We start from the raw sequence: 24154 nt of genomic DNA on the forward strand, positions 1-24154 counted from the left end.
CAGGAGGCTGTGCAGAATCAGAAGCTGAGCTCACATCCCCCAAGCTTCAAACATACACCTCTAATTTTACTGAGACAGAAACACAGAAGGAAACCACTGTCACATAGCCAAGAGCATCACAGGATATACACTCATTCTTTCAGCCTCGTAGAGCTGCAGCACTTCCATTTCTTTGTTTGTTTGTTTGAGTGTTACCCTTCCCTGGTGATTATTTCTTCTCCTTTTTTTCTTGGTTTGCAGCCTGTGAGTCATCACAGTGCAGATGAAAATTTCATCTGAAACAAAAGGAGCTCTGTTTAAATCTGCAAAACACACACTTTTTTTTTCTTTTTCTTTTTTAATATCAAAGCAGTACCAGATTGGGACCTACAAAAAGAAACAAGTTCCATTTGGATTAACGTTGGATTATCTTTTATTGAACTTGACCCCAGCTCACTGTCTGACGATAACTGTGCCTTCCTATTTTCCCTCATCAACCCCTACTTCAGTTTGTTTTTGCAGCCACCTCTGTGCAGGTAACTTGTTTTCTGCTGTTGGAGTACTCCTATACTATGAACGTACCCAGAAATCACGTTGCTGTTGCATTTTGGCAGAAGAAGGAGGTGTTGAAGGGCAGTCTCCACATCAACATTTTCTTTCTTCTTTCCCATAGCTGCCATGCTTCATTTCAAGGCATCCTCAGCCAGATGGGTGTGATTATTACCTTTCCAGCTTACATCCCATCTCAGGTTCTGCTGGACTTCAAAAATTTCCTCTGGCAGGCCTGTGGCATGGGTTAGGACTTCCAGGCATTCAGCATGTAACTGGGGACTGGTTGTGGTGTTACTCCAGGAGTATTTCATGGGTGGATGCTCCTCTTCCACCAGAGAGGCAGCAGTTTCAGGATACCCAACGCAGGTGTCATCACCCAGGGTTGCTTGGAGGAAGGAGGAGCATTTCTCTGCAATAGCAAACCAGTCTCTGTGGATTGCCAGAGCTTTAGATTAGTAAGATGTGGGCCTGCAGTCATGGGGGCTGTTTCCTTCTGGAAGGGAACACATTAGCAGAGTCTGCAAAGGGCAACTCCTACAACAACAGAGCAGGTTGGGTGGGCAGAATATCAATGCTTGTGTTGGAGTTGGCCAGAATACAGAGACTTGCAACACTCCTTCAAAAAGCTAAAACAACGTGAACCTGGAGTACAGGCAGTGACGTGAGATTTAGCAAGGTGTGGTTATTAAAGTTCCCACACTAAAAGGCCTACAATACCAACTCCCTCCAGAAAGACAGCATTTTGGCACACAGATACAGCTTTCTGACACTGCAGCTGTAGCTGCACATTACTTATTTTGGGTGCCATTTAGATGTTATAAACACATAGCCATCAAGGCAAAGGTAAATTTGGTTAAGGACATGGATTTGTGGGTCTTTTTGCCTCATAAGATACTGCAAACCAGTACAGAAAAGTGCTTTCTTCTTTATAATGTTAATCTTTGCAAAGATGGAACAACATGGAGTTATTCTCTTGGGCCATCCACTGTGTACACATGAGGAAAAACTGAGATATATCTAACAGTAGCCTCAGCTTACAAAACACGCTGCCTCTCACATCTGAGTCATGTGCATTTACATGTGCATTGACAACAGTTGCATCACAGCTCCTGTATTTTGTGGCTTTTTGTTCTCTGAGCTTTGGCATTTTAAACCGAAGGCCAATGTCAATCTCGAGTTGGACTTCACCAAATTTTCCATTTTTTATGGCAGTCTTGTCAGGCCTCTCAAACCACAAAGATGTATCAGTGGTAAGGGAGCTCTGCAAATGAGCAGACATTGCTGGGAGCAGAGCTGACTGATCTGCATGGCTCACTCTGAGTCAGAACTGAGTCTGTTGATGGAGATCAGGAAGCACAGTGTCCATCAAGATACCACATTCTGAATGAGAGAAGAAAGAGCTCCACTGGGTCACCATGGAGAGTATGGCTGAAACCTTACCTGGTGTCAGATCCCTTATAACACTAACTGAGGAGCTCACCAATTAGCAGTGTATGTGAACAGCTCTCTGACCTAAGCTGTTTTTAGCAGCACACATTATCTAATGGCTTGAAAGGGAGAGGGAAGCTGTTGTCCCCAGGAGACAGAGGGTCACTGTGATCTAATGTCTGTATTTGCAAACCACGTCTTCTTACACATCCCTTAAACATCTATTTCAAGAAGTATTATTTTAAAAGTAGCATGAGACAGACTCTAGAACTTTTTTTTTTACTCTTGTAAAAAATCATTGGTTCACAGGATCAGTATCCAAGTAGCCTTTCCAAACTGCAAATATATTCTGCCCTCTTCAGACTTCCCCTGCAGTAAATAAGGGATTAAGTCAGGAAAATAGCATTATAATGAGAATGACATGAAGCTTTAATGAGACCAGAGCTAGGAAAACTAACTTTATTTTCTGTTCTCCTCAGAAATCAGGATAAGGCTTATCATTAACATATCATGACCAGTTTTAATTGAGCAATTAAGGACAGTAGCAAGATAACAGCAATATCTTGCAGGGAGAGTATGTTCATAAAGACCTTCCAGAGCCCAGACTGGAACAGGTTGTTCAGAAAGGTTGTGGATGCCCTGTTCATAGAGACATCCAAGGTCAGGCTGGATGAGGCTCTGAGCACCTTGCTCTAGCTGTAGGTGTCCCTGTTCATTGCATAGATGGCCTTTAATTGTCCCTTCCAATTCAAACAATTCTGTGATTCTATAATTTTATGAAGGCCCTGATGCAAAGACCAAGCACCACTGAACACTCTCCACACCAGAAGTGCCCAAACATATGCTGCAGAGGTAGAATCTACTTTGCTTGCCTTCTCTTGAACAGATGAAACCTTCACTGCTTGCATCATAGCCCAGCTACAGTTAAGGACATGGAGTGCGGGGAACACTTCCTTCTCTTACTGAACTCCAGCAAACCTATGAAGACGTTCCTGGGGAAATGGGAGCAGTGGCTCTGAAGGCTCTCAGACTGATTGTGTGAAACCCAGGTCTTGTAAATGTGCAAATGCTTGAACTAATAGACTTCCATACAAAAAAGAAGGAAGAAAAAAGTGAGCTAGTAATTTCTACCCAAAGGGAAGATTCTACCTATGTATGGGAGAGATTTGCAAATCCCCACTTTGGATGATTGAGCCCTTCACTACAAGATATCAAGGCCCTGGAGTGTGTCCAGAGAAGGGCAGCAAAGCTATGAAGGTTCTGGAGCACAAATCTTACGGGGAGTGGCTGGGGGAACTGGGATTGTTCAGTCATAAAAGAGGAAGCTGATTGGAGACCTTACCACTCTCTACAACTCCCTTAAGGAGGACTATTCTCCCAGGTAACAGCAATATGATGAGAGGTAATGGCCTCAAGTTGTGCCAGGGGAGGTTCATGTTGGAAGGAATTTATTCTCTGAAAGAGTAGTGAGGTTTTGAAACAGGATGTCCAGAGAAGTGATGGAGTCACTGTCTCTGGAGCTTTCAGTTTAAGGGTGGATGTGGCACTGAGGGACATGGCCTAGAGCGATCACAGGCATGGGCTGGACTGGATGATCTTACTGGTTTTTCCACCTTAATGATTCTATAATTCTATGATTGCTCTAGCCACTTCTTGTTGGCCCAAGGGACACTGTGATGTGCAGCAATCTTCCAACTCTCTTTCACTCTGTTTCCTGCGGGATGGAGATGTGGGTACACAGACTGGAAGCCATGACCCCTTCCAACCTGGCCCTGGCTTGGCTGTATGGATGAATATAATGTGAGCTGTGGTTCTTCAATACTCTGCTGCTAGGACATAGCCACGTGTCCCAAGTTAAAGGTTCACACCTAACTCAGGCTTTCACGTAGATACCTACATTCAAAGACTGATTTCAAAGACTGATTGCTTCCTCCCAGTTCAGACTGTCCTAGCAGTGTCCTGCTCAGCACCCTCAATACTGTGGGCCCCATTCTGGGCTGCCAGCTTGCCTTGTTGAGCACAGTGCCATAGATGCTCAGCCCATGTAAGGCTAAGGGCCTTCTAGCTGCAGATATGAAGCCTGCCTGTTACTTGCAACTTCACACCCTTTCTCCCAAGCTGCTGCTTGAGCTTGTTCCAGTTTCTAGGGTAATAATTTTCCCCTGCTTTTCTTACAATGCTGTTCTCTTTCTGTTAATCTCATGGCCTTAAACTCGCAACCCTTAATACTGTTGTTATGGTAAGTTCTCATGGGAGAGAACTTTGCCACTGGGGTGAGATTCATTCCTTCCCCCAGCCCCTTCCCCTTGTGGGTAGTTTTCTATTAGAGCATCCAAAAATGCACATACACAAATCTCATCAACCACCCAGCATGCATCACCTACCCTGAACAAAGAGTGGTCCCAACAGTATGGCAAGCTGGAATAAAGCACAGATTTCTTCCACAGAAAATGTGAGCAGTTCCTAATGAAAACTATTCTATTATTATTAAAAGTTCTAGTGGAAGGACCCTGCTACACTGGAGAGGACACACAACTGGTGGACCCATTGCTTGCCTTCCCAACTGGACACTCAGAGAATTTTTCCTTTCCCTTCTCTCCCTGCTTCAATGCTTATGCCTTGCTGTCTCTGACAGGCCAATAGCAGCAAATGCTGCTTCATAAGATGACTGCAAACATGGCACCCTAAGTCACTATGTGGTTATGACTAGAGCTGAAAAACTCTAACATCTTGGCAATGTCTTCATAGCTCATCATCCTTTCAGCCAGTCTGGTTCTGAAGTGTACTGAGCACTTTCCAGAGAAGGACTCATGAGATGTTCATCCCAAGTTCAGAGTCCACCTATTTTTTTTTTTTTTAATAAAACAAAAACAAAAGACATCAGCTTAACCAGTTCTACAGCGATGGCCTGAGTTAACATGTCCTGATGTTAGAGCAGTATGGACCCATTTCCTTGATGCACTCAGTGATGTCAGTTCATGGTGAGGATTTTTTTGAATCACCTTTATCTTTAGAACCACCCAGTAATTAAGACTCAGAAAGTACTGCATGAATTATGTTTGCATGCAAAAAATTGATGTTCTGTGCAGAGTAACTGAAATGTTCCTTAGACTTGCCAAAGCTCAGGAGTCAATCCAGCTGAGAAAGATGTGATTTCTTCATATCTTTTCCAGCTGCTGCTAGAATCATTTCAGCTGGAGTCAAAACCAATGCAAACCCACAGAAAGCACAGGGAGCACACAGATCCAGAAGGCACAAACTGAAGACCGTGTAACTTTGCAGCATCCTGGAAGACAGCTGGGAGGTGTTTGTTAGCCACAGTGATACAGAGATAGAAGGAAAGATGACTAACAAACCTTTCACTTGAAATTGTTGCTGTCTCATAATCAGTAACACAACTTCCTCCAGGCAAAATCCTCCATCAGCCCCACAGAGCAGACAGTGCAATGAATGAGTAAACTGAAGCTGGGACACAACAATTTCTCAAATCCCTTGCCACTACTGATTTCTAAAAGAGGTGCTTTGAGCTCTAGCATTCAGCCATCAATGCTCTTGCTCCAGAATCATCATTGGCTCAACGACTTCTAGCATAACTCACCCATTACACATTGTCTAGGGTTCGGCTGTCATGGCTACAAACAGGGAAATAAGGAGAGATAAGAGATCACCCAGATTACTGGCAAAGGTAGAAGCTGCAGAGCAACTTTGGCAAGGCTGTTCTGCTGTCTGGCAGAAAGCGGAGCAGGGAGAAAAACAAGGCTCTGCCCTTTCTGGGGGCTCAGCTCTTGGCATACCACTAGGAGAGCTTGACAGAGGTGTCCATCACCCATGACTGATGGCAAGCCATCCTTCTGGCTCAGTCATGGCTCTTTACAGGCTTGGGACATTTCCCTGTGCACAGTGTTTTCCAGTGGCAGGAGTTACTGGGGGTTGGAATACCAAAGCCTAAGGAGGAGCCGCGTGCCACCTGAGCACTGTCTCATCGTGTGCTCACACTGAGCTGGCAGCCAGGGAAGGTTAAGTCTCATTAGAAAGGGGTTGGGGTCATTTCTGAACGGAAAAGCTCAGCAAGAGGGAAACGCAGGCATGCTAGCTGGGCTGTGGTAACTGTTCATGTCCACACTCCTACCTCTTTGCCAATAGCAAGGAAAGCGCATTCATCTCACCCTCTTCTACCGGGGCTTAACATAATGTGTTTTATCTCATGGCTGCCGTAGGCTGTGTATGAATCAGTCAGCTTTTGCAGTGCAGCCAACATGTAGGAACTCAACCGTGTGTCCCAGCCCTCTGGGCTAGCTATTGTCATGCTGTCCTTCCTCCTGCATTTGTCTCAGCTTGTCTGTGACCCTGTGGGGTTGGGTCACATCGGATTTACTTTGTGCCTTCCCTTAGCAGTGACTGGGTTCCCATTTCATTTTTGCTATGCCATTTTCACTTTTCTGGGCTGCTATAGTTCAGACGCTTCTCCCTCCATATACGGGGGTTTGCTGAGCTTTGGAATTTGTTTTTAATGGTTTTAGTTAAATCACCCATTGCCAAGTCTTTCTATTCATATTCAGATGTTCATCTATTGCTCTTCATGGAAGTAATAAAGCTCTCTTCATAAGCAAGCAAACAAACAAACAAAAAAAGAGCTTAGCACCAAAAGCTGTTTGAAACAGATAAAGTTTAAAGCATTACATAAAAAGTGAGGCTGGTTTTTGCAGTCCTCATTGTACTCGGAGGAGCATTTTGTCATTATAACTTTGGACTATATAGCAAAAGAGCCTTGCAATAAAAGGCTGCCATAAATTGACCTTTTGTTGCAAAATCTGCCATTCAAGCATAAAGCAGCAAGAAAGGCTACATAAGCTGTGTTAAAAGTAGGTCACTGTACATCCACTGTTGCCATGGAGGGTCCTGGCTGCGTGCTGCTCCCTGGGTTTCTCATTGGAGCACTGATATGCACGCAGGAGATAGATATTCTCAGCTCACCCCACAACTTCACACTGGAGGACAGGGTGGTATCAAGGGATACTGAAAAGCCATGTTCCCAGGGTTGGACTGGCGTGGACCATCTATAAAGGTGATTTCTGAGAAACAGGACATCCTGGCAGCAGGGACAGTGTTTCTGCAAATAGCATGATGGCAGCGCTGCCACCATTGGGTAGGTTCCAGGGCTGCAGAAGTGTCACCCAGAGCTGGTGGGAAGCTCTACCTATGATACCAAAGCTCTAAATAAAGGAGCAATACTTTGGGTCTGTGTTGCTCTGGGTCAGTGAGCCTCTCACTCCATGCTGTGCTCCAATCCAGTGCTGGAACAACACTGCCTGAGTGCGCCTTATACAACAGCAGCTCTCCTCTTCCTCCGACCCTCCATGAAGGCATCAGTCTTTTGTCCTAGTTTACTCCCTGCCAGAGCGCAAAGAGAAAGAAACATTTACCTCCTCTGCAACTGATGCCTGCTAGAGGATCCCTGTGGTCTTTTCAGCTTTGTTGACAATACTGAAGAGAAAGTTGAACTCAAGCCTCCGGGAGTCAAGAGGATCTTTCTCCATTGACTCCAGTGGGCTACAGTACAGATACCTACAGACATTATTTGTAAATCCATCAACCTCCATGAAAATGTTTAAGGGAATAATGCTCTAAAATGCCGTTCTGAATAGGAGTGAATTTAAGCTCATAGTCAAATGTTTTCTTGACTCCAACCCTAAATAGCATAATATAGATAATGAAAACTTAGTCATAGGAACTCCTCAAGAAAACAATTATAACATCCATGTTTCCCATGGCTGTCCAAGCTTATCTGACTCAGTTGCACTAACAAGACTGAATGCAGAATCCCAGCTCCTCCTGGTCCTTGGCAGCTGGAAGGTGATGGAAATCAAAAGCACTTCCCCAGAACGAGGAATCCATGTGCCAGCTCTTTCTTATCCTCAGCTCATGTGTTTCCTGTTAAAGATTTTACTCAGCAGCAGGGAGGAGCATTCATTTACCATCCTTGACATAAGATGATATGATAGACTGAAGGAAAAATTGTTTTCCTTTGTGCCTCCATTACCGACTTACGCAGTGAAAATATGCAGCTTTTGATCTTGTTCTGCTTGTGTTCTATATCATTTTTGCAGCTTATTGAAAAAAGATCGCATGTAGGTTTTAAAAACAGATTCAAAGCAACAGAGGAGGTAAACATTCTGATTTGTGCTTAATTCTTTTTGCACAGTAAATGACTTATCCATTTTAATAGACAATCCATCCACCCACCTTCCCCTTCCATTAGCTGAGGTTCAAAATGGCTTAAGCAGTGTCAGAGGGGGTAAGAAACAATAGAAGCCTATAAGATGCCAGTGCCTAGTCACCAGAGGAAAGAGCAAAGGTGGATATTATTATTATTGTTATAGTACTGGACAGATATTAAGTTATGTGTTATCTCTGTAAGACTGATTTTCTAAACACTTCATTCAGTTAAGCTGCATCTCCAAATATGTATACATACAGATGTGCTCATCTTGCAAAATCACAGAACAGTTGAGGTTGGGAATCCACTTTTGGAAGCTATTTAGTATAATCCCTGGTAAAAGCAGAGGCAATTAAAAGAGGTTGCTCAGGGCACTGTCCATTTGGGTTTCTAACGTTTCCACGGATGGTGACTCCTCAACATCTCTGAGCAACCTGTCACAAGGGCACATTGCTGTCCCATGTGTCACTCCTCCCAGCACTGTATCATGGATCAGTGGTAATGGCCTTAAGTTGCACCACGGGAGATTCAGGTTGGAAACTGGGAAAACTTTATTCTCTGAAAGGGAGGTGATGAATTGGAAGAGGCAGTGATGGAGTCGCTGTCACTAGAGTTTTTCAATAATGGGGTAGATGTGGCACTTAGGACATGGCCATGGTGGTGATGTGCTGATGGTTGGGCTAGATGATCTTAGTGGTCTTTTCCAACCTTAAAAATTCTATGATTCTATGTGCAAATTAGATGAAGGTGCACCTGGCCTCACTGTCCAGGTCAGTAATGAACAGATTAAACAGTATTGGCTCCAGAACTTACCCCTTGGTGTATACATCGATAGGGACTGACTTCCATCTGGAAAAGATGCTGTTCATCACAATCCTTTGAGTCCAACATGATAGTTTTCTGTCTACCCCATTATCCACGTGTCTGATCCGTAACTCATCAGTCTGTCTGTGAGGATGTCAAGGGGGAAAATGTCAGGAGCCTTGCAAAACAGCACCCACTGCTTTCCCTAGTCCACTGAGTTGGTCTTCTTATTGTAGAAAGCTATTAGACCAGTTGAACATGATCTCACTTTTGTAAATCTATGCTGATTATTCTCAATTACTTGGGTTTATTTGCTCCATCACACTTCTTAGTTACGAAATCCAGTTCTATGATCCAAATAAATAAGGGTGAGGGGAAAATCAGATTCCATTATTTCTACAGCTTACAAAGCAGTTCTTGTTTTTCATACAAACACTATGAGGCTTTGGAATGTCTGAAATACACACTGAATGTTATTTTTAGAAGAAAAAATAGCTACATCATAGGACATCCCAAGAAAACTTAAGAAAGAATGTGAGATGCTCCTTACATAGCAGGAGTCCAGATCACTCAGTTGTTCTATTAGCAATCATTACTTATGCTTTACATTGGAATTTTGACCAACTTACAGCTCAAAATAAGATATGGACATAAGCTGTGCTGTGCTGTTCATTAGGTTATTTACATTGTGGGTCCCATTCCTGAGTATCTCATGAGCACTAGAAGGTGCAGTTCAGGCCAGTCATTCAGCACTTGTTTTGGCATCAGGCAAGCTACTATTGCTTATCTGTCCCTCATTAAAGGTCATTAGCATGCTTAGAAAGAGTCCTGTATTGCTTATAAGCTTATTGCAAGCAATAAAATAGAAAGCACTAAAAGTCCAGATGTAAAGACACAGCTCTAACTTTCAGAGCCCCTTGTTTCTGATTCACACAGGAAGGACAGGGAATGAACCCAGAGACTGTGAAGTTACAAACTGCCCCTCAAAACCTGAAAAAAAAATTCTGATGGTTATTCATAATATGTGTATTAGTTCCTCAGTGCTTAACAGCCATATGTTCTGGGGAAAAAAAAAAGAAAAAAAAAAAAGAAAGAAAATTGGATTTGAAATCAGAGTTCCTACAACTTGCTTGCAAATTGCTGGAATTGTTTTAAACCTTATGATGACTTGCTTGCTCTTTAAACAGGCAAGAATGAGGAACACAAACATCAGCTGTTACCTGGGGCAGCTATCTCCTACCACAGGACTACTCAAGTGCCAGGGTCTGATGTAGGGTTGGGGTTGCTGCAGGTCAGCTGGGAATGAGCAGCAGAGTGGGAGCAGCCCTCACCCTGGGGAGCAATAGCAAGGTTGGCCATGTGCTAAGGAATGAGACACTTCTCTTTTTAAAGGATTCTTTGTTTCCATAAATAATGCATAAAATCCTTAAAAGTGCAAGTCTACATTCTCAAAAGCAACAGGAAACCCTTGAGCTCCAGTCTCTAAAGCAGCTGCAACTGAGTTACCTGATCACAGGGACCATAGGATCCAACATGCCCAAATACTGAGAATGTGGGCCAAGAGCTTAGGTTTCACTTATAAGCGATGAAACAAGGACTCAGAAGAACTGTATGTTTTGTGAGTATTTAGCTGTTCAAATATGGCATTGTGAAACACATCAGTAGCACCAAAGCAGTCCTTGTAATTTCACAGCTATTCAAATTTACAGCATTTCAAATCCTAAACTTGCTTCCAGTGGAGTATTGCTTTTTAGTCCTGCAGAGTTCTTCAGATACAAACCTAACAGTGATCAAAAAACAATGAATAGGACAGAAGTTTTACTTATATTTAAATACAAGTGATGATTAATATTTAAAAAAACAAACAAACAAACAAAAAAACAATTAGTAAAGACATGAAGACATGATAGGACAGGAGGCAATGGCTTTAAGCTGTGCCAGGGGAGGTTCAGGTTGGATATTAGCTAAAATTTATTCTCAGAAAGAGTGGTGAGGTATTGGCATAGGCTGCCCAGGGAGGTGGTGGAGTCATTGACCCTGGCAGTGTTTAAGGAAAGGGTGGATGTGGCACTGAGGAATATGGTTCAGCAGGCATGGTGTTGACAGGTTGATGGTTGGACTGGATAATCTTAGTGGTCTTTCCAATCGTAATGATTCTATGATGCTATGAAAGCTGGGAACCTGCTTTAGCAAGGGGCTGGACTTGACAATGTCCAGAGGTTCTTTCCAACACCTCCGATTCTGTGATTCTGTGAAAGATGAATGGAGATGGCAATTTAACTTGCTCCCTTCTGCCAACATGGTTTTCATATGAAAACGAAAAGACTGTAGAATTAAATCCAAAAGTAATCTAATATAAATTCCATGTAAACTGAACCACATTCAGTGGACCTGGAGCTGACCTGGCATTTGTGATATTTCACTAAATCAGAGGTGTTATTTTTCTTTTTGCTGTGTCCACGGGCTCAGGATGGCTGCAGGTTCTCCTTCCAAAGTGATGCACCAGAGAACATTTGATAGGAATGCATTATGTTTGCATTACTGCAGACTACATGACGTGCTAGTACAGATGTCAGGTGAGAATTTCAGTTACAATAAAAATCAGTACAAAGTCTGTAGCTGGCCAGCGTACCAGGAAACCTCTGCAAATTTATGTAACTCTGTTTGTTCCAGGCCTGTCAAACCAAACTGCCCCAGCTAAGAAAAGTAAACTACAAACAATTATTTTCAAATAACAAAACTCCTAAATTGTAATTAAAGAAACACTGAGCTCTGTTCTTTTCCTGTATAAGACAACATTCCATGCATATCAGGGATTAGTCAGAATTCCCCTTCCTCCATCTTGCCTTTTTGTAAACTTTACTTTTAATGTCAGCTTCCTAAACCACAAAGCTCTCTCTCTTGTTTTGCTGTTATTCACTGGGGCAAAATGAAATGCTAAGGCAAGGAGAGAACACAGGTGTGTTTATCCTGTGCCAGAGCAAAAGGAATTTGCACTCTAGGAGGAATGGAAACAGAAGCAAGGGGATATGGGGTCGTTTCCAGCCTTTGCCTGTTGTGGTGTAGGTCAGCTCACTAAAGAACACCAGCTAAAGGATCGTGGAATCATAGAATCATGGAATGGCCTGGGTTGAAACTGGATTAAATGATCACCCAGTTTCATCCTCCCTGCTATATGCAGGGTTGTCAACCCAGACCAGGCTGCTCAGAGCCACATCCAGTGTCCTTGAATGCCTCCAGGAATGGGGCATCCACAGCCTCTCTGGCAACTACATAAACAATATGTCAGCGCAGTAACAAGCCAGTCTTGCTGTATGGTGATGAGCAGATATATCTAGAGCGTATACAAAATGTCATCATGACCTGGAGTACTGACTACAAAGCCACATTCCATTATGCTGGAACCTCAGAAAGAGTACAAAGAAATGGATGGTAACCAGGGAGGGACTTGCAAGAGTAGGGTGAGAAATAGAGTGGATAGTGTATTTATGGTTGCTGTGCTTTTAAGTATACAGTGATCTCTCTCCAGTCCTGGGAAGAGAAAAATGCAGTTGTGAAACCTTCTTCATACCCATTCTTCACAATACTAACTAACCAGTGGTAATGGTCCTCTAAAGATAGATTTTCGATGTTAAACACACTCACATAACTCAGTGTAATCACATAAATAGCTACTGTGCATACAAATCAGGTATCTTCCTCAGGATTTAATTGTGTGGTGACCACTTAAAGTATTCATGCTCATTCCTGCTTACAAAAATAATCTTTAATAGACAAATACTAAAAACTCATGAAAAAGGGCTCTGCTTTCCAAAGCAAATCCAGCAGTAGATCTTCAATTGCAACTATTGGTAAATAATTATTAAACACTTTGAAACTCATTCTTAACCTATGTATAGACCATACACGAGATTATTCAAAACTATTTCAGCATAAATGCTGGCATTTATCACCACGTTTTTTCACCCTGACTCCTCACCAGAAAATGTTTTTAATTGCTGAGAATATTCTTGCACATGGATTTGTTTGTCAGGAACATCCACAAAGTTTTCTGCACATAGTGCAGAGTACTACAAAACCAAGAGCCAACATCTTGCCAAAGCAAACACCTGAAAAACAGTAGTCTCTGTGAATAAAGGAAGGTAGTTAGGACACTCTTTAAGAAGCAGGAGCTATGGAGCTCTACTGACCACTAGGCTAACAGCGACAGCCTTCCTCTCCCTCAAACCACACTGCTGCCCAGGTGCTTTTGACATAGATTTGAGCATATCTGGCTTCCTATCAGTGCCTCTGGGAATTAATGGGAGTACTTCATTTGGCTCCCACATGATTTAATGTCTACATTTTCAACCATCAATTGATTTTAAGTTTCACTTAAATTTTGAGGACACACGAATAGCCCCCATAAAGCCTCAAATTAAGTGAGTTAAGGCATGACTGGGTGAAATTTAAGTCTAATGCAACTCGATATATTCAATAGGAAGTGCTCAAGTGTTGACTACTGTATGCTTGTAATCAATTTTTCCATGAAATTGATGAGAGAACTTGTAGAAAATATTTAACAACATTAAAAAAAAAAAGAAAAGTAAAAGAAAAAACAAACACGAGAGACCAAAGAGAAAATAAGTGTAATCTCCTAATGAACAACTTCCAAGTAATAAAATTACTCTGTAAAAACACTGACAAGAGTCACAGCTCAAACTATGCCACAGATACCCTCAAACTCCTGATTTTTATCCCATTTAGAGCAAAACACCTTCTGGTCCTTTAATACTAGAAGACAAGGGGGTGCTCTGTAGATAGAAGCAAGCTATACTGTCATGGAAAATTATAGCCTGCAGGGGCAAGCAGAGCAGTTCAAAGAGTTCCTTTTTTTTTTTTTTTTTTTTTTTTTTGCTGTCCATTTGCAGGCTGATGGGCTCAAAGGAACTGACAGCAGCCGCTCAACTTCACCCTGGGCACAAATCCAGTGAGGGGAAAGAGGAAAAGAAAAGGCTCCTTGCTGTCGTTTGTCAGCAATAATGGATATTTGGGGCGCTTTGGTACAGCAGGACACTCAGAGGTGCTTGAGATCATCAGAAGTTAAGCAAACATGCAAATTCTTGCAATGAAGGTGTACTGGTTGGACTTGGGGCTGCAGTGAAGGAATCACAGAATCACAGAATATCTGAAGTTGGAATGGACCCACAAGGATCATGGAGTCCAGCTCCAGGTTCCACACAGTACCAGCCAAAATCCAAACCCAATGTTTGACAGTGTTGCCCAAACACTCCTTGAACTCCAGCAGCTCAGGGCTGTGCCCACCACCTTCAGGTGCAGACCCTGTCCCTGACCCCCACCTGCCCGTCCCCTGACGCAGCTCCATGCCATCAGGCCCTGTCGCTGTCACACAGAGCAGAGCTCAGCGCTGCCCTCCGCTCCCTGTGAGGAGCTGCAGCCGCCATCAGGCCTCCCCTCAGCTCCTCTGCTCTGGGCTGAACAATCTGAGGGACTTTAGCTGCTCTTTATACTTTTTGTTCTCTACACCCTTCACCATCTTTGCAGTCCTCTTTTGGACATTCCCTAATAATAACTGCGGTTCCCAAAAATGCACATAGTAGTTGAAGTGAGGCTGCACCAGTGCAGAGTAGAGTGGGACAATCACTCAGGAAAAGAGGAAAGGCCTTGTTGATTCAGTTCAGGGACCTTTGAGTGATCAGGGCCTGGGAAAGTTGCAAGGAAGAAAAAATTTGGTCCAGGGCAAGTGGGAAGGATCAGATCCATGTGTACGTTTGCACACTGGGATCAAAGCAGCCTTCCCTTCCTGAGCTTCTCATGATGTCCTTCCAGAGCATCATGGGTTCCACTGCCCTGGAATCCAGGGTGCAGAGGACTTCTGCCGTCTGGTGAAGGTCTGGGCACTTGCTGGGGAGTCCTGTGCAATCCTTTCCTTCTGTTTCCCCGTGTGAGGCTGGAAAGCCCTGAAGAAACACAGGTCTTGGCCTCCTAACTATAAAACACCTGGCATGCCTAAGTAGGCGTATGCGTGACAGGAGGAGGCAGCTCAGAGATAGGGGAGGACTGGGACATAGGCGAGGTGAGTAGGCAGGAGCAAGACAGGGCAGGCCCAGCTGCAGTAAGGGTAGGAAGTTCAAAGATGGAACGTGCAGCTGGGCGCAGCTTCCAGCCCCCTGTACAGGCTGCAGTGTAGCACTAGGAAGGCCTACTGAGATGCCTGGACGCAGCAGAAAAAAGCCAAAGCAGCTTCTGAGCAAACATCTTCTAAAGGTGAGTGCTTTGAGGGGGATCTGGCAATGGTAGGGGTTAAATGTTGTGAAAGTATCAGCACCTGAACTACAGATCACATCTTAGATTTCAGACATTATCATATACCGACATCTAAGAGAGTACACCCTGGTGTTTCATCGCACTATTTACTGAGCTATAAGGAAGCAAAGAGAGGGGAATCCATTGCTACCCTACCTGCTCAAGGCTGTGATCAGACATATTAAGAAAAACTAAATGACCAATGACTCTCCAAACCATGTTGACTTCCATTTAAAATCAGTAGTCAAATGGCAAAAACTCCAACTCCACTAATATTCAGGCAAGATTTTCTGGGGTGTCTTGTCCCTCAGAAGTTGTTTTGCTAAATCAGACATTCAAAAAGAGAGAGAATCCCACAGAACTGAAACTAGTCAGGAAATCATAACCTTGTCACATCCTCTCTGCTCTTTGTCTATGCTGACCATCAGCAGCACATCACTGACATAATGATAACATGACCACTTGTGCAGTCCTGCATGGTGCGCGTGTGCCTCCTTGCAGTGTTGCACTTCTCAACCCCAAGCAAGAAGGCCACAGATGGATCTTGGTCACTGCATCTCTCCCATGCAGCAAGGCAACTACTAGCCTGTGCAATTTTTTCTATTTCCTGCATTTTCAGCAGTTTGCATAGTTAAAATATATTCAATTGCTTAACAAGGGATATCATCTGGAGCAAAATTAAGATTGGGAAATCTGCATTTTGTGTCTTTCTAAGCAAAATGCCTTTAGGTGTCTTGAGAAAAAATGCTTATTTTCAGCTCTGTCAGCTACAATTTTATCTTGCCTCCCCTCCTTTTTTTTTTTTTTTTTTTTTTTTTTTGGCTTTGTTTTGTTTTAATATCAAACGCTTTCAAACAGAATCCAAACCTTTCCAAAGCTAACAAGGAGAGGATTTCTTCCTCCAACTGAAGTGGAGTTAGCAAGGTTGTGCTGAAGCACTGCATGCTGAGACCTGTACAATGTCGGTGATGAACGTGTATTAAGATGAGAAGATTCATAAAACTCTGGGCAAAAAGATTGGCCCCATCTCTCTACTGCCTGATGTATACATCATTATTTCAACAGCAGACAAACAGACAGATCAGATTGCTTATAGGAGCATGAAGGTAAATCTTGACAGTGTTTTGTTTCTTCTGTAGTTAGTGATGACAGAACACATGATTATGAAAAGCAATTGAAGTCTTTCTTCCCAAATTAGATGATTCATTAGTCCTTGCTGATGTCTTCAAACCAAAGGATGTTGAAGATGGTGAGAGGAGGAAGAAGGAAGAAAGAGAAGGCATGAAGCACAAGTAATGTGGTGCACTTTAGCAATCTCTGCAATCCTAAACCGCCCCTGTGTGCATCCCTTGAAGATATAGATATGGACACGGCCTGCAGTGCTACGCAGAGGCAAGAATGGAAGGAAAGCATCAAGAAGCACATAATACCCATGTGGAAGGCTGAAGATTAAGTGCAAATAATAGTCTAGACGTCAAGTCATGTACTTAAAGCCCATTCATAATTTCTCACTTTAAACATCGCTCTGTGTACTCCAAAATGAGTAAGCCTGAGCAAAGCTCATAAAAACCCTTGTCAGAACACAGGGAGCGAGAAGGGTGTGGGTTAATGTGTGCTACATCCTCACCTGCCTCAGTCAGAATAACTAGAACAAAGCCAATGCAGCTGTGCCAGTTTACACTCACTTAAGCTATGACCTGTTTAGACATTTTTGGAAGGAGTCCAGTGATAGAGTCTAGACATTGTTACTCAGAAATAACTTGATCTTCATCTTTTTCTTTTCTACAGAAAGGAAGAGGAAATGTATGTCACAAAGCAACATTTCATGCAGAACAGCCAGGAAAGACTGGATGGTAACCCAATTAAAGGCAGATCAGAAATCTTCCAAAGCCATTTATAAAGTCACATAAACTATCTCTGTCTTCCTGAGACTGAATGAAAAGAGATTACACACGGAGCAAGGAATCAGGTGATCTGCCTTTCAAAATCTTCTTTGCCTCAGAGAACAAAATTCAAGAGCCCATTTCATCAGCTTTGCCCCTTAGGTCACTGCTGCAATCTTTGGCTTTTGTCTTCCTCAGTTCCTGATCAGAAAGGCCCAGTGCCCAAGAAAATGAGTCTTGTTACTGTCTGCCATCTCATGTTTGCAAGGAAAAATCTAAGGTGCTTGCAAGGTCTTCTGTGCTTAGGGGCTATTTCAAACTGCACATTTTTAAACTCCTATCTGCTTCCTAGCAAAGTTGTCTGAAGCAAAATATCTTCTCTAATTCTAATATTTTCTATCTTTCTAGCCTTCATTGCCTCCAGGTCTCCTGGCCAGAAAGTTTTATTTTTGGCTTATTTTTCTTTATTTAACTTTCATGGAAGCGTTCAGCATGCTCTCTCCATCAAATATCAGCACCAAGAGGCAGGAGATGAGGGATTCTTTGAACGGAACATCTGTGAAGTCTTTGTGCTATGCCTTCCCGAAGGCCCTGACATTCTGTCTCTTCCTTTGCTTCTACTTCACCTTCTTGTCTCTTTACATGCAGCTTTTTAACTATATTTTTAGATAGCTGAACAATTCAAACAGTTTGCCTGGAGCCAGCGTTTAAACTTAGACCTATATTTTCAGGGGGGAAAAAAAGGTTTAAAGTCAGGCTGCTTATTTAGAAGTTTCACAAAGGTCAATCTCCTGCTAATATTTTTACATACTTTTGTTTCGTAGCTGCTTATATTTCCAACAAAAAAACATGCACTTTATAGAGGAACATGTTATGTGTTTAAAAAGAAAAAGAGGCTACCAAATGAATAAAATGATAGAATTTGTTTATTTACCTTCACTTCTCAGGTTAAACTCACTGGGACTGCTTGGGTACAGCCCAAGCTATGATTTGAAGAGATGAAAAGGTTTATGTTTGAGGTCCTCATATGGCTTCTCAAACATCACCCACACCTTGCAATGACCACTGAACCAAAAAAAATATACTCATTTGCTAGTTCTCACTTACCAAAAACATTTTTGTAGGATAACATGGAAGGGGAAAGAAGTGTGCTGCATTACGTGCTAGCCAAAAAGCAGGATAAACTTCACTTTTGAGAGCCTGCTGGGTGAACAAAAACATATTCATGTGCTCAGATTCTAGTCTGATCCAATAGGGCACAGGTTCTATTTACAAGCTTGGAACCACAGCCTTCAAAGACACATTGAAAAGAAATTCAAATGATCTCAGCAGCTATAAGAATGATTGGATATTTAGGAATAAAAATGCTAAAGCACACAATCTCTCATCTCACAAGCATATCTCAGGCCAGACAGCAGGATTCACTGGGAAATAGAAATAGTCCTTGACACACAGGTGAGTACACTTCTAGGAGATCTCCAGCTATCTCCACTACAGCCCGTCCTCCAGTTCCAGGAAATCCAACCTGTCTGAGTTTACTGAGATACCCGTTGAGAAATTGTTGCCATCAGCCCCATGAAGACACTACATAAGGATGGGGAACTCCAAGGCATTCTCCATTGAGGAGGGAACAGTGGTTTCCCAAGGTCTTCATACAGGGTGTATCCATCTTAGGTATTGCCATTCAGAGGGACCTTAACAGGCTTGAAAGGTGGGCTCAGGTGAACCTGATGAGGTTCAACACAGCAAAGTGCAAGGTTTTGCACATGGGCCGGAGGAATCTCAGGCATCCATACAGACTGGAAGGAGCGGGCCTTGAGAGCAGCCCTGTGGAGAAGGACCTGGGGGTCCTGATGGATGAAAAGCTTAACATGAGCCAGCAGTGTGCCCTTGCAGCTCAAAAAGCAAATGGTATCCTGGGCTCCATCAGAAGAGGGGTGGCCAGCAGGGACAGGGAGGTGACTGTCCTCTTCTACTTTCTCTTGTGAGTACTGTGTCCAGGTCTGGAGTCCCCAGTACAAGAAAGACAGGAAGTTGTTGAAGAAGATCCAGAGGAGAGCCACAAAGATAATTAGGGGACTGGAGCACCTCCCCTATGAAGACAGGCTGAGGGAGCTGGGCTTGTTCAGCCTGGAGAAAAGAAGGCTGTAGGGTGACCTCATTGCAGCCTTTCAGTACCTAAAGGGAGCCTACAGAGGGGAGGGGAATCAACTCTTTGAAAGGGTAGATAACAGCAGGACAAGGGGAAATGGTTTTAAGTTGAGGGAAGATTTAGGTTGGATGTCAGGGGGAAGTTCTTTACTATGAGAGTGGTGAGGTGCTGGAACAGGCTGCCCAGAGAGGTTGTGGATGCCCCGTCCCTGGAGGTGTTCAAGGCCAGATTGGATGGGGCCCTGGGCAGCCTGGTCTAGCATTAAATGAGGAGGTTGGTGGCCCTGCATGTGGCAGGGGTGTTGTAGTTTGATGATCCTTGAGGTCCCTTCCAACCCTGGCAATTCTGTGATTCTGTGTGATTCTGTAGGTACACCCAACTGGGTTCTGGAAGGCCTCAGTAGCTTGAGGCCTCCCACAGATGAGGACAATGATCAGCTGCAAGGCTGTCCCCTAGCCATTGTGACATTACAGAAGTTCCACAGGATCCACGGGGAAGCCATGGGAGGCTCAAGGTTCACAACATGGTTACCACTGTCTTAGCCTTATCTGCTTGGTATTGGGATTGCTGCTGTTATCGTCTGCCTACCTACTCCCCTCTATGCTTTTTCGTTAAGGCTCAGACTACTAATACAAAGGCAAATAAAACCAAACTCTGCTGTACTTTGCTTTTTTCCTGCACCACTCCTGACTGACCTGACTCATCTACCAATTATCTCTTCATTTTTTACTTGCTATTTCTGCTGATGCTCCCAGTCCCTCCTTTTTCTTCCATACAAAGGATACCAGCTAACATTCAGATATCAGTGTCTTCAAAGACTGCCACATCTGCATTCTTGATACTTGAATACTTCCTTTCCCTGCACTGCTAGCAGCATACCATTCCCCAGCAATAGCTTCAGACAATGCCAAATTAGAGGAGACTGAGCAGAACAGAGACCAGAACACCGGTGTGGTGACTTGACATTAATAATCAAAGAAAATATTAATTAGGTAACTATGACAGTAGATGGAAGGGTTTAGACAGAATGGGACGATGGAAGGAAAAACAATTGTGATGGCACTGTGCTATTAGGACAGTTTGCCAGATTTCATCCACTCTCCTGTTTCTTTCCATGGGTATTTATAGCTCACCTAAAGTAGTCCGAAGAAACTTAGCCTTCCTGTGGCCTCAAAAGGCAAATCCAAAACAACTGTTTATCCTTGATATTTGCTTATCTGGGCTTATCTGAGCTTCAGCTCTCTTACCTCTTCTTTTCTCTCAGTAGAACAAAGAATCATACTAATCTCCAGGAAGGTGGGAAAATTAACTCAGTAATTTTAATGTTAGTTCTAAGACCCACAAAAGGGCCCATAAGGAATTTGTCAATTGTGACTTCAGTGCAGCATTAAATAAAAACCACTGGAATATGATCCAAAAGCTGCACAGCAAATCTCTTAAAGCCGGTCATTCAGCAGATATTATCCATCTTTTGCATTAAACAAAGCAGCATCATACTGATAACACAGCATGTAATCATGCTGTGAAAACCTGTACCACAGTGCATAGAAAGGGCATAAAGTAAGGTTACACAGTAAATTTAATTCTAATATTTTTGTATTAATATTTGTAACTCAATTTTTTTCTAATACAGCCTTTTCAATGAAATATCAGTATAAAGAAACTCAAACGACAGCTGGATGTCATTTTTTCCCCTCTAAGGAATGCCACGTTTGGAATGGCCCAATGGGCAAAGGCAAATGCATAATGGTTATTCAGAAAGCAATTAGATTCTGACCACAGGGAAATGTTTTCTGAATGGATTGAGCTTTAATAGAATAGAGCCAATAGTCTTTTTTGTTCCTTTATTTCTTATATAAGGAATCTTTTTTCCTTAGTTAAGATCTGGGTTAACACTGAACACATAATTATACTTTTCATCCAGTTCTTCACTATGAACTCTCACATGCATCTTTACAGTTACAACAGCTTCACTCTAAGATAGATACAAATAAAAAATGGCTAAAGATACTCTTAAACAAATGACTCTATACCTGCCTTTAACCAGAAGCCCAGTTAATGCTGGTGGATTTTTAGCCTTTTTAGCTACAGAAACATGGCATTACAGGAGTAATCAGTATTGTGGGTTGATGCAAACATCAAAAGCAAGTCGTAACCCAAGCCAAAATTAAAAGGATTTTACATGCCTTTAAGCAATTATGATTATTTAGAAATCTCACATCTTCTTTTGCTGGTTCTTTCTGCTTGAAGACATGAGAAGCTACAAGGTACAAAAAGCTAATAAATAACTGGACTAATTCTGCTCTGAACAACGTGGATTAATCTCAGAGCAAAGACATAAAGGCAAAGGCTACAAAAGCCAACGCTGCTACAAGATCTCTTCAGAGGCTAATGTGCAGCAGAAAAAAATTGTGCTACTATCAGTCACTGTTTGATAACCTCACATACTAAAAATACTTAACATTTCATATTCTCACACCCCTATAATGACAAACTGTAAAAACCTATATTACCAGGATAAACAACAAGAGTCAAGATTACTACATAACACAGCACAAGAAGTACAAAAGAGGGAAGGAGGGCAGAGGGGAGGGAATACAATTTTGTCTCCCTTTTTATTTTTCAAGGACATCCTCATACAAGAGGCAGTTTCAAGCTTAAAGGTGCAAGGCAATACAGAGGGGAAGCAGGCTTGCTGTACAGCAAAACATGCTCTTCTGGGTAGCAAAGTATTATCAGAGTGTCTGAATTTCATAGAATCACAGAATGATTTGGGCCCAAGGGACCATTAAGATCATCTAGTTCCAACCCTCTGCTATAGGCAGGGACACCTCCCTCTAGACCAGGTTGCTCACAGCCCCATCCAGCCTGGGCTTGAATGCTTCCAGGAAGGAGGCATCCACAGCCTCACTGAGCAACCTGTTCCAGTGTATCACCACTATCACAGTAAAGAATTTCTTTTTGATATGTAGTCTAAATCTACCTTCTTCCAGGTTGAAACCATTTCCCCTCATCTGTTGCTATCTGCCCTTATAAAAAGTCCCCTCCCAGCTTTTCTGTAAGCCCCATTCAGGTACCAGAAGGCCTCCTTGGACCCTTCTCCAGGCTTCTCCATCATACAGTCTCCTTGGACCCTTCTCCAGGCTTCTCCATCATACAGTCTCCTTGGACCCTTCTCCAGGCTTCTGTTTAAGTCTGTCATTTGTTTGTGTTCATTTTTGCATAAATTACTATTATTGTGTTTGAATTATTCCCAGAACTCCCTTACAGACTCATTTTTCTAGGGGTTCTGTTAGTTTTCAGTTGTAGCAATTATATACACAAGGGTTGCTTCGTGCAGGTTTGAATATACCAGCTGTTGCTTGTCTTCACACAGAATCAATTTCAAGTGTCTGTAATTAGCCAGTGAGATCAGGTGCTCTCATAAAAGCTGGCAGCGTTGGCTCAGCTCCTCAGTGCATCAAAACCAATCTTCTGTATCTAGTAATGATCAACAGCTGAGGTGTGAGTACAAATGCTCTAGGTTACATCCTCATGTTACTTGATGCCAGGTAGATCAACTTAATTTCTTCCCATTTTATTATATTATTTATTTCTTCTTCTTTTGAAGTGGAAAAAATGCATTTCTCATTCAATCTCTGTGTCTTATAAGTGTTTAGCTACCAGACTACCTGCAGTCCTGTGGTGCTGCAACTCAGCTTGGATATATGGAATTTAAAAGAAAGAAAAAAAAGGACTTAGTGATTTTTGATGTGAATGGGGTCCAGTTGCTAAACAGAAGAGGAGGCTTCTGTGTGATCAGTGACAAGCCAATAGTGAATGGATTTGTGTCATTAAACCTGTTCATAAGAAAGATAAAACACCTGCTAGGATAGATACCAAAAGTGAAACACATGTATTGTATCTTAGGAAGTGCTTTCCACAAGTATGCTTAGGTCTCAAAGCACATTTAAATGGAATAAATACTACAGGAAAACAACTATAAGGATGGCAGATGGAGAAGGGAAGGCACGTATTCTGCCAGCCAGGAGGCTGGTAGGAAGGAAACATTTTTCTCTTAGTTGCCTGATCTATTTTCTGCAGTTATAGTACTGTTGGCTACTATCATGTCGTTTTTTTTTAAATCATAGAATAACCTAAATTGGAAAGGACCCACGAGGATCACTGAGTCCAATTCCTGGCTCCGCACAGGACTGCCCAAAATCTGAACCCTGTGTCTGAGAGTGTTGCTAAGGTCTTCTTGAACGTCAGCAGTTTTGGCGCTGCGGCCACAGCCCTCGGTAGCCTGTTCAGTTCTCAACCAACACCTCAGCAAAAAATCTTTTTCTAGCCCTGCCTGACACTGCTCTGGTGCAGCTCCATGCCTTCACCTCGGGTCTTGTCTCTGTCACCAGGGAGCAGAGATGAGTGCCTGCCCCTCTACTCCCCTTGTAAGGAAGCAGTAGACAGGTGCAAAAAGACCAAGAGAAAAATAGTCATTGCAGACAATCCTTTCAAATAATGTCAGTGTTATAATGGGAATTTGTCTGCCGAAACTCAAATTTCTCCACATGACTCACTAGAGCTTATAGTAGCATATGGGAAAAATTTTAATGATACTCAAATAATACATGAAAGGAAACATATCTTAAACATTTCTATAGCCACTGTTCGCTGTATTATCACCTTTAGAAAGAACTGTAAAGATTCTTTTCTGATATTTTTTTGAGAAGAGTGGAATAGATGTTGTCCTCTTCTAGCCAAGTCACTTGTAAGAAATGCTGGAAGAACACGGTAACTGTGTTTTCATTTATTTTTTGTCTCTCTGTGACACTGAATGTAATGATTTACTGC

The 24154-nt window shown here is 42.6% G+C and overlaps 2 long non-coding RNA genes across 6 annotated transcripts in view; one reads left to right on the forward strand and one right to left on the reverse strand.

The window, feature by feature from the left end:
• Window positions 1–3237: 3237 nt before the first annotated feature.
• On the forward strand, window positions 3238–20871 carry LOC116227737 (uncharacterized). 4 transcript variants are annotated; one of them, XR_016465324.1, is made up of 4 exons: window positions 3238–3340; window positions 13891–15247; window positions 16145–16578; window positions 17075–20871. It is a non-coding gene; the product is annotated as an uncharacterized LOC116227737 (long non-coding RNA). The 4 variants fall into 4 exon arrangements; XR_004166639.2 differs by lacking the exon at window positions 16145–16578 and having other exon boundaries at window positions 3239–3340; XR_016465323.1 differs by lacking the exon at window positions 17075–20871 and having other exon boundaries at window positions 3239–3340; window positions 16145–17053.
• LOC116227738 (uncharacterized) overlaps window positions 6473–24154 on the reverse strand; it is a 31867-nt gene continuing 14185 nt past the window's right edge. The window contains exons 4-5 of one of the 2 annotated variants that reach the window (XR_016465322.1): window positions 8990–9124; window positions 6485–7350 (exon numbers count right to left, since the gene is read on the reverse strand). This is a non-coding gene — a long non-coding RNA (uncharacterized LOC116227738). Of the gene's footprint in view, window positions 9125–24154 lie in introns of both variants that reach the window. The other variant, XR_016465320.1, reaches the window with a different exon arrangement.

The sequence above is a fragment of the Phasianus colchicus genome, chromosome 3 (assembly GCF_987193195.1).
Source record: "Phasianus colchicus chromosome 3, bPhaCol1.hap1.1, whole genome shotgun sequence".
Classification (NCBI taxonomy): Eukaryota; Metazoa; Chordata; class Aves; order Galliformes; family Phasianidae; genus Phasianus; species Phasianus colchicus.